General features: G+C 30.6%; 1 long non-coding RNA gene across 1 annotated transcript in view; it reads left to right on the forward strand.

Annotated features, from left to right (window-relative positions):
- The window catches only part of LOC145293240 (uncharacterized), a 1,271,116-nt gene that overhangs the window by 723,054 nt on the left and 535,706 nt on the right, over positions 1-12,356 (forward strand). The gene's annotated exons all lie outside the window — the stretch shown is intronic.

Here is a 12,356-nt window from a genome sequence, read left to right on the forward strand (position 1 = left end):
TCCCGAATTACTAAAATTATGCAAGCGAAAACATCAGAATAGAGATCTATACAACTTTATAATGACTCAAACCGTCATATGCAGCATTTTCCTCTTTGTTATTTTCAACCAACATAAACTTGGAGATTATAGCGATGACGTTGTCATTAATATCAATATTAAGCTGCAAAATCCCACCCAAAGACTGTAGAAATCCGTAGATGCCGGAAAGCCTTCTACGCAAATAGTTTCTTCCTTCAAACTGCTTGAATTCTCTTCTGGGTCCCTGCTTCCCTGACTGTAATGACATGAAGAAATGTAAGTGTAATGTCAATAGATATCTCGCTGTTAAACTGCCTACATAATATCCTTGTAAATTTGGTCCCAAATAATAGTCCTTTCTGTTAAAGTGGCACTGTGCTTTATTTACAATTATATATATACACACACTAATATATATATATATATATATATATATATATATACACTTATATATATATATATACACACACTTATATATATATACACACTTATATATATATATACACGCTTATATAAATATATACACTTATGTATATATATATATACACTTATATATATATACACATACACTTATTTATATATATATATGCACACACACACTTATTTATATATATATACACACTTATTTATATATATATACACACTTATTTATATATATATATACATATACACACTTATTTATATATATATACACACTTATTTATATATATATATATATATATATATATATACACACATATATATATATATACACACACACTTATCTATATATATACACACACTTATTTATATATACACACACTTATTTATATATATATACACACACTTATTTATATATATATATATATACACACACACTTATTTATATATACACACACTTATTTATATATATATATATATATATATATATATACACACACTTATTTATATATATATATATACACACACTTATTTATATATATACACACTTATATATATATATACACACTTATTTATATATATATATACACACTTATTTATATATATATACACACTTATTTATATATATACACATATACACACACTTATTTATATATGTATATATACACACACTTATATATATATATATATATACACACACTTATTTATATTTATATATATATATACACACACTTATTTATATATATATATATATATATATATATATACAGACACACTTATTTATATATATATACACATTTATATATATATATATACACACACTTATATATATATATATATATATATATACACACACTTATTTATATATATATATATACACACTTATTTATATATATATACACACTTATTTTTATATATATATATACACACTTATTTTTATATATATATATACACACACTTATATATATATATATATATATATATATACACACACTTATTTATATATATACACACACTTATTTATATATATATATATACATATATATATATATATAACACACACACGCCTTTCCATACTTTTTTCATATTGGCACTTTTATTGACAGTACACACATGAAACTCTAGTTCCCATCGAAATAATCTCAATCTAGAAGGATTTCTCTGCTGATCGAGGTCAGAGAAGGTAAAGCCTAGTATCAGAACAGATGCTACACTTTTCACAAATGTTTCTGTCGAACTACCGAATGTTTCTGTCGAACTACCGAATGTTTCTGTCGAACTCCCGAATGTTTCTCTCGATTCTCGAATGTTTCTCTCGATTCTCGAATGTTTCTGTCGAACTCTCGAATGTTTCTGTCGAACTCTCGAATGTTTCTGTCGAACTCCCGAATGTTTCTGTCGATTCTCGAATGTTTCTGTCGAACTCCCGACTGTTTCTGTCGAACTCCCGAATGTTTCTGTCGAACTCCCGAATGTTTCTGTCGAACTCCCGAATGTTTCTGTCGAACTCCCGAATGTTTCTGTCGAACTCCCGAATGTTTCTGTCGAACTCCCGAATGTTTCTGTCGAATTCCCGAATGTTTCTGTCGAACTCCCGACTGTTTCTGTCGAACTCCAGAATGTTTCTGTCGAATTCCCGAATGTTTCTGTCGAATTCCCGAATGTTTCTGTCGAACTCCCGAATGTTTCTGTCCAACTCCCGAATGTTTCTGTCGAACTCCCGAATGTTTCTGTCGAACTCCCGAATGTTTCTGTCGAGTTCCCGAATGTTTCTGTCGAGTTCCCGAATGTTTCTGTCGAACTCCCGAATGTTTCTGTCGAACTCCCGAATGTTTCTGTCCAACTCCCGAATGTTTCTGTCCAACTCCCGAATGTTTCTGTCGAACTCCCGAATGTTTCTGTCGAACTCCCGAATGTTTCTGTCGAACTCCCGAATGTTTCTGTCGAACTCCCGAATGTTTCTGTCGAACTCTCGAATGTTTCTGTCGATTCTCGAATGTTTCTGTCGATTCTCGAATGTTTCTGTCGAATTCCCGAATGTTTCTGTCGAATTCCCGACTGTTTCTGTCGAATTCCCGAATGTTTCTGTCGAACTCCCGAATGTTTCTGTCGAACTCCCGAATGTTTCTGTCGAACTCTCAAATTTGCACAGAATCTCAAATGGAACGCTTTATTTATCTCAAAAGTATAGCATGCTCTCATTCCGTCAGCCATGACTGAGTAGAAGTCCTACCTAATTCGCAATTTTAATTCAAATTGATCACACTGAAGCTTGAACCTTTAACTTTCGGAAAAATGCAACTTACAACTGAGCTTTACGAAGTATCTTAACCACTGCATCACTGGTTTTTGTGTTTGAAATTCGGTGGAAATTGCTGCGTTTGACAGAAAAATTTGTGAGTTCAACAAGATACACTTGAAGAATGTGGATTAACCAAAAGGTCGGTCGACCGAAATGTGAAAATACCACTCGAGATGAGAACAGTCGTCCGAGAACACAAATAAAATTTTAAAAAAGATGTTTCCATAGCTGGCTCCCCAGAAACGCCAACGTGTTCACCTTTCTTCTCTTATGATATATATAGTTATTTTCGGCCACAATATTTGGTAAAAAATCGAATAAAAAAAAATATTACGTAGAAATACCTCTCTGAATTTTAAAAGCAGATATTATGATCAGAAGAGAACATTTAAGTTTATTAAACTGCAGGAGTGAAATAGCAAACATATGTATACACATCATTAAACTAAAGCTAATGATGAACTAATAATAATGACAAAAATGGTAATCATAATTATAACACAGTGGAATGATAAAGTTGTCGCTCTCAAAAAAGCAAAAAAAACGCTACAGCCTATTTTAAATTTATTTTGAAAAAATCAATTCGGGTAATTTGATTATGTAGTAGAGCTGATATCTATTCAATGAGACCGCCTTCCGCTTCAATCACCGGTGGGAGCTTGGCGATCAGGCTGGCTTTGGTGTTGTGGGGGATAATGTTGATGTTCTTGACGTATGACCAAACAAAGTAGTCCCGCGGAATCAGGTCGGGTGAGGAGGGGGCGATGAGAGAAGGGTACAAAGTCGTAGCACTCCTTCTAAAGCCAAGCCTAGATCACTTTGGACTTGTGGGCCGTGCCATATCCTGCTGCCACACCCAGAGTCTGCCAGCAGTCACCTAATTGCACCAGGGGATCACCGCACTTTTCAGCACATCCAGGTACACTTTCGTGTGGACTTTTAAGTCGACTTCGAAGATGTGATGTTGCATGATGTTATTCGTGGTTATCCAGCGATGCATTGTGAGGGTGCTGGCAATGGTCCTATTGTCATGACTTGGATTGATAAAGAGCATAAGTTGTACAGCGGCGCATCTCCAATCTCGCTCGTTGAACATTGTGTAACTTTCAGTCACGATAGAAGGCTCCTATCGCTCTTGAGATTTGTACACAACTAGTAGATGGTCTGTAACAGCAAAATAAAGGTGACCGGTTTTCATCAAACAAAAAATGGAATCATGTTGTCTTCTCTGGGGCGATAAGTTTTTCGTCCCACCCTGTAATGATACAAAAATAAACGAATACATAAACATAGATTTTATTTGATACTAAGGTATATGCAAAAAAAAAAAAAAACATTCAAATTTAATCTAGATCCTTTTCGATCACAAATAAGAGGAAATCTTAGCTAAAAATAATAAAGAAACAGGTGCGCGCACCCAATGACTACAATGAATGGGTGTGTGAATAACTAAGAATCTGATTGGCTGACTAGTAAACCCAGTACACTGGGATATATAAAAACACGAAGTAACATCAATTCCATGCAAGACAAGGGTAAAACGCAGTTTAACTTTATTGCCATATATATTTGCAAACATTTCTCCCCACTTCTCTCTCTCTCTCTCTCTCTCTCATATATATATATATATATATATATATATATATATATATATATATATAATTAAAGCTGTATGCAATATGGTATAACCCAGAACGGTGAAAAAGGAGATGAACAAGAACAAATAATTAGAGAGAATATATATCTATATATATATTGAAACCGACGGTACCAATGACTTATCTCATCTAATAGCTTTCTGTATACAAAATATAAATATGCTCTCATTTTTCGGATTTTCCTTTTACTTGAGCACTCTGGATTTCTTTTCCAAAAAAACTAATCATACTATATATATATATATATATATATATATATATATATATATATATATATATATATATAGTAAGTTATAAAATGTATATGGCGATTAACACTAACCTAGATTTAAAAAAGATCAATAAGCTAAATATCCAGGCTAAACAGAGAACACACAAAGGAACAAGTCAACCAGAGGTCAAATAGGCCTTTGTCCGATAAATGCATTCTCATTGGCTGATAGGAAGGGCGCGGTGGATACTAGTAAGCTGATTGGCTAGCTAAAATTTCAATAGAAGAGGAGCATATAAAAACGACAAACAACCACAGAATTCGCGCATAAGCCTGAAGAATCCTAAAGTGGATGAAACGTGGAATATTCAGTGTAGCTTAATCGCCATATACATTTTATAACTTACTAACTAGCTCTACCTACGTTTTGAGCACTTTTGAAGTAAATACTTAAAGCTTACGCATAAATCTATACTTTCGTATATTAATTTTATGTGAGTAAATTAAGTAGTTATAAATATAATGAAAATGTATATAAGAAAAAGAATACGAAAAGTATAAAAGCTTATAACTTTTCTTTATTCGTTTTTTATTGGTGACGCGCAGGAATACAAAATAATATTATGAAAAAAAACTTGTTTTACAAGTACATAATTTTCGACCTATCCTTTAGTCTTCATCAGTGTAGTGAAAGTGATGAGCATAAAAGGGGAAAAGAAAAGGAAGCGGGAGGAGGAGGTATAGCCAATGTGAAGGTGCCACGTCAGTTTTAAATACATATAAGTATGCACACAGTACATATACACATATAAAAGAAAGATTAAAAATTAAACAGTAAATAAAAAGGAAGAAACGCGCCTTTAACTGTCCAATATTTTCAATTCCATATATATTTCTTGTTGATTTTTTTTTTTTTTTTTTACAATAAATACTGTTAAATAGCGTCTTTGCCTCGAAGCTCGTTTTAATTAGAAAATCGCTCATATTTTATTTGGATGTATATAATATTTTTATTTTTTATTATTTTGAAAACAGTACATGTATGTTTCAGCGCTGAAAAGAGGTAGATACCTCAAAACATGCATGTATATAGATTACTGTTTTAAAAATAATAAAAAAATAAATAAAAATATTATATATATGTTGTTGAAATTTCAAAATGATAATATAAATATTAGTGACAATATTATCTTTTTAATAGTTTAATACTCTCCCTCCAAAAAATACTCAATATGTGAGAGCATTAATATACGAGGGGAATTTATTGAATCAATTTGAATTGTTTTTATCCTGCACTCCTTGTTTTTGAATAATAAATTTTGCAGAAAATTAATTAACATAATTTATTACTCTTCAGTTAAAAGCTATGTTTAATTTCAGAAAAGAGTAGTAAATCCGTACAAGTCCTGGAGACGAAAATGAGTTTTTTGTGGGTAGCTAATCTGTACAAGTCATAAACTTTAAAATTTTGTAGACGAAGAACAAAGATCTCCCTTCTGTGGACACGAAAAATTATGTACAGAAATTCTAAAATATTCAATAGTTTTCTGGAGCGATTCTGGTTTTTGATTGGTTAGTAACAGAACGTGGCTCCATTTTATTGGCCAGTTGCTATCGCCAGTGTCTATAAGTAGAACTGTTCAATTTTGCTTAATCATACATCTTTTATATAAAAAAATATTGCAATAAATACCCCCCATAGAAAGAGAGGAGATGAAGAAAGGGATCATCCTTAAAAAGGAATTTTTGCATGAGAAACGTCATATGAACACTCCCTTGATTTCTTTTAAGAATTCAGAATACTTTTAAAGCAAATTGATATTTTTGCCAGACTATCATTTCAAAAGGTTTATTGAAATTATTTTTCACTCTGTTAGATACCAATAACAATTGAAGCAGAAAGTTATTTTTGAATTCTATGCATTTTATTTCTTTCGCTCTGTGCACAGATTTAACTCTTTGCTAACTAAAATGTTAACCTGCGAATAATTATATTCTTGCTTGGCTGATCTTTGTTGCTATCGGAATTTTCGTTTTAAAGACAGCTAGGTGCAAAAGATCGATCAATCAAATAAGAAAAATGCGAGAGAACAGCTTGGAGGAGGATATATTAAGGAAAATGATGGAAATTATTTGCACAGAAGCCAACACTCCTGATTATATATATATAGAGATATAACTACTTAATTTACTCACATAAAATTAATATACGAAAGTATAGATTTATGCATAAACCTATAGTGGATGAAACGCCGAATATTCAGTGTACCTATTTACTATGCCTCCCCACAGGACAGAGTTAGACACCAGGGTCGTTTTTTAACGTGGAGAAAAGGTACAAAAATAAAAATTGTCTCAGTCGTGAAGGATTTCTCCTCCACCGAAAGAGAACAAGAAATAGAAGTGCAGCATCTGAAGAACAGATACTACACTTTGATCTTGTCCCGAAGGCCAATATTCAGTGTAGCTTAATCGCCATATATATTTTATAAATTACTATATATATATAAATGTAACTCTAGGTTCGTTCGTAATTAAGTCTAAATAACTAAATGAATGATTGCTTCGACATTTTGGGATAATATGTTTACTGTACCCATGCGTGTTTTTATATATCTCTTTTTAATTATAATATTATACTTAATTTTTCTATAATAAATAGGTGGTTTCTTTGTACCGATGGGCCATTTTTTTTTTATTTATGGACAATTATTTATCACCGCTTGCGTCACGTGACCAGTGTTTCCAATTTAGCGGTTTTCCCGCTAGATCTGGAGATTTCGTTTGCAATCTAGCGGGGAATTTAAAAAATCTGGAGATATTTTGCACCCACACACCCGCAATTTTAGATTAAAAATAAAGAAAAGCGCTTGAAAATACTTTAAAACATAAAATAAACTCATTCATGTAAGTAAAAAAAAATAGCATTTATTGCCTTTGGTAACAATTATTTATTGATTATTTGTTTTGTTTTTTCACCTTTTTTTTCGGCTAACCATTCTTAAATCTCACTATAAAATCGATTTTTCCAAGTACATTTTAGGGGGGCATTCCAACCTCCGTAGTTTAGTTTAAAATACGATCTAAGCAACCCCCCTTTGTCAAAAATTCTAAAAAGCAAGAAACAACAGCAAAAAAAAAACTTATACCAAACACAGTAGAATTTAATTATCTACCAACCTAAATACTTTTAACATGCTAAAACAAAGTTGTTTTTTTTTCTAATTTCTAAATATGTTGTTCAAAGTGGATTTTACACACTGAATAAAAAAAAGTAATAAACAAATGTCCGCTTATCGCTTAAGGAGTAAGGAGGCTTAAATGACTAGCTGTATCAGAATTTTTGTAGGAATTTTTGACACCCCTAACACGAAACTGCGAATAAAGTATAAAAAACTCGTAATTTCTCTTTTAAAAGTGGGTTGTTTATTTTCTTTATGGATTATACTTCCAAAATAAGCTATTAATATTGCATAAAAAGTAATAGAAATATATTTTTTTAAACAGTAATGAAATTAATTGAATTTTACGAGCTCAGTATTTTCAATTTTTAAACTTTAAAAATCTATCAAAATTTTTCTATTGATTCAATTTTTACGATATTTTCAAGGTCAATGTGAATTTTTATGCTCTTTCCAATAAACTGAATATAATATTTTAGACAAATGTTTTTATTTTAATTCAAGCCCCCCCCCCATTTCAAATGTCTATTAAAAAGTAAATAATTTATTTACTAACCAAGTTTTATGTATCACAAATTGAAGATAAAGATCAATAAATAATATATTCAAATTTAAAACAAAAAAGTAGTGTTTTTTAGAAATTTACATGTAAAGTCCCAAGTTTAAAAACTAAAAAAAAATACGTTGTTTGTTTTTGAATGAAATCTTGGTCCTTGCTCCTTTAATTGAAAAAAAATTAGGGTTTGAATTATATTTTTCGAGTAGTTATAAGCTTGGAAAGACGAGGCGGAATTAATTCACGCCTCCCATTTTGAAATGTCTATTAAAAAGTAAATAATTAATTTACTCACCAAAGTTTTATATATCACAAATTGAAGATAAAAGATCAATAAATAATATATTCAAAATTAAAACAAAAAAAAGTAGTGTTTTTTAGAAATTTACCTGTAAAGTCCCAAGTTTAAAACTTTTTTTTTTAAATCACGTTGTTTTTTTTTTGTTTTTTGTTTTTTAATTAAACCTTGGTCTTTGCTCCTTTTAATTGAAAAAAAAAATTAGGGCTTGAATTACATTTTTCAAGGAGTTATAAGCTTGGAAAACGAGGTGGAATTATTCACTATTTTTCACGAAATTTCTGACACGCCCAACAAATGACTTATATACCACTAACCCTAAGTTCGAGTTGCACTCCCAAATTTAGAGTTAGTGATAGTCATAGATTTTTTATACAATTTTCCAAGAGTGAAGTCCCGAATGATTAAACGACATGCAGCCAGTTAATTGTTGGAAAGACAACTTTTAATGAAAGAAATGAAATAAAAAAAAACTTAAACACAGTTTCAGCACGTATAAAAGATACTTGAATTTTACTGCATTTGGTATCAGGTATTTTTGTTATTGTTTACAATTTCTTGAATATTAATTATTTTACACAAATGATTGTGTTGTTCCTACTTACTTGCCCCCCCCCAAGAGCCGTCATTCATGTTTTTACTTATCTTTACTAATTTTAGACGTTTATTTTATTTAATTGTCAGCATGAACAAACTTTTTAAGATACAGCATATGCTAACACTTCAGCGAAGTTTACTGTATTTATTTTTTAGCAAACATTAATAACAGAAAGTTTTCCACTTTATTCATTTTTTTGCATAATTAATGATGGAAGTATGTTTTCTGTTTTTCTTACCATCTGTTGAAAAAAATAATTTGTACAGTCTCTTGAAAAAAACAAACTTTTCTCTACTTTCACCTAACTATTTACAATGTTCATATAAAGCATTCATCTGTTCTTTTCATAATAAAAATTCCGTTTTCAAAAGGAAACGTTTACTGCCAAATTTCTTTTTAAAAAAAGTGCAAGTTTTCCTGAAAAAAAAAACAAAAAACTTTCACCTAACATTTTATGGTAAAAAATTAATTTTGGGGGGGAAAAAAACAAGTTTTATTGATTAAAAAAAATTGCGTAAAATAATAAAAGTAAATAAACGAACAAAATGCAATTTTTCTTGAGGAATGTGTTCTATTTTAATAAACTGAGCCACAGCAACGTGTGGCCAGGTGCAGCTAGTATGTATATATATATATATATATATATATATATACATATATATATATATATATATTAGTGTAAAATTTTGTTGACAATTCAAAGACTCACGTTTTCTTTTTATAACCTTCGTTTATTTCATGGATTTTTTCCATTACAGCTGTTTCATTAATGGGTAGGCAATTTTACGATTTATGTATCCATAAAAATATCCTGTCCCCACCAACCAATCCAGGAAATAAACGAAGTTTATAAAAAAGAAAACGTGAGTCTTTGCATTTTCGACAAAATTTTACACTATATATGCTCTGTATCTATTAAATAGATACATTGAGCTTAACTCAAAATTAACGAGGACGGATTTTAAACTAACAATCTAGACCCGTTAAACGAAAACGGTATACATTGAAAATAACCATATTTCAAAAACAAACTTAAATATATATATATATATATATATATAATTTCTATAATTTTTTTTTGTGTACTCATATTCATATTAAAAACTTTTTTCTATTTATTTAGGTATTTATTTGCTTCCCCACTAAAGCAAATGTGACACAGTCATTTTTAACATGGGGGGGGGGCAGCTCCCCAAAAACAAGGGCAAAAAGGGGGCACTCTGGCAGTATCCAAAAAAATAGTAATTGTCTCAGTATGAAGAGTTTCCCCTACATTGACAACGACCAATCAATTTAAGTGAAGCATAAAAACAGATACTACACTCTGATCCTGGTCCGAAGGCCAAGAGCAACGGAAAAAAAACAAGCCTTTTTTCTATTTATTTAAAAAGAAAATACTTTGTTATGTTTCATTGAATTGCATTCATCTGCAAAAAGTTTAGCTAATTAGCATATTCTTTTAAACAATTATTTTAATTCCCTATCAGTTTTTTCGGTTTTCTTATGAGATTATCATCTTTAGGTAACTAATATGTGTAATTATATTCATGCAGATATTCTACATGATTTATACTTGCATAATATTTGCGTAAAAAGCTTATAATAAACACAGAACTCTTTCTATATGTATTTTTGTTTAAAAAATTTTGTCTAGCAAACTCCTCCGTCAGTTTTTGGTCTACAGACATGAAACTCCATATGTAGGGTATTCAAACCCATGCGAAACTTTATATTTGGGTTTTAACCGAGGAAAATCGGTGCAAAACTTTAAATATTTATAAAAAAAAATGAAATTTACTAGATGAAGGTCCAACGGCGGCATAACGAATATGCATGCGTGACGTAATAGCTATTGATTAGTGTTTTAATGTTTAGCTTTGTGGTAAACATATCTTCATAGTACAGTCATTAACTTCAAAGGAAAAAGTAAATTGTAAGTTAATGGTTTTGGTTTTGATTCTCGGTGGAGGCGTATGAGTCATTTTTTTTTCAAAACTTGTTAGATTATTGGATCATATATAATCTCCATATATAAGATTTTTATTGCAGAAATTCCCCTCTGGACCACATTACGGTAGATTTTCAATAACGGATGCCAGATACAAATTTATTGTGCCTAAACTATTATCCATCATCTTATGTAACTTTAGAACACCGTTTTATATATGTTTATTCATTATAAAATTCTCTATTACATCCTAGGAGAAACATCGTCACGATCGTCAATATCTTTAGAGGAAGTAGTTCCTATTTTTCCCTCTAAATCTAAAGTCCTCCCACCGCCCCCAGTCAAGACCGGGGCGATATATACACATTATAATTATACTGCCCTGACACCCTCCTTAACTGGATCATACACTCATAAGCATACAATTACCTTTCTACTTTCCGATTAAAAAAATAATAATTTCTCCTTACTTAAATTCCAGCTCTTCTCATTGGCTGAGAACATAATCTATTAATCCAAAATAAACACATTCTTACAAAAAACTAACATATCAGACCTTTACTAATATGTCCGCCCTCTCTACACAAAACAATAGATTTATGAATATTAAACCAAATGCAAAATTATTAAACGCTCATAATCATAAAGTTACGTACTTATATTCTTACATTTATGCATAACTACCCTCCCTACAAAAATAAAAAACAATCCGTGAAACAAAATACATACAGTTTACAGATATCATTGTTTTTTTTTCTTGTTTTTTTTTCGCTTATGATTATACTGAGGAAGCCGACAACGGTGTTATATATTTTGTTTCTTCATACGTTTTTCTTTATTTACATTTTTGTCAATACCTATGAACACATTAACATCGCCCATGTACATATATAAGAAAAACAAACAAAACAACCCTGAAACATAACATTTTTATTTAGTTACCATTGTTTATTTTGCGTTTCTTGCATTAGCAGCTTAGAATTCAGTTGACGGCCCAATATAGTATGTATGTGTTTGATTATAGACAAATACATACTTTCCTTTGACATGACAACTTTTCCTTTTGTTTCTTAGTATTTGCGCCTGGGGATCCTGACAGCGATTATCAAGGTTACATATGAAGCAAATATTCTGACAACCGCCTCCTTTCCCCACCCACAGC

Source organism: Euprymna scolopes, chromosome 14, assembly GCF_053919585.1.
Source record: "Euprymna scolopes isolate OS-2025 chromosome 14, ASM5391958v1, whole genome shotgun sequence".
NCBI classification, from domain to species: Eukaryota; Metazoa; Mollusca; class Cephalopoda; order Sepiida; family Sepiolidae; genus Euprymna; species Euprymna scolopes.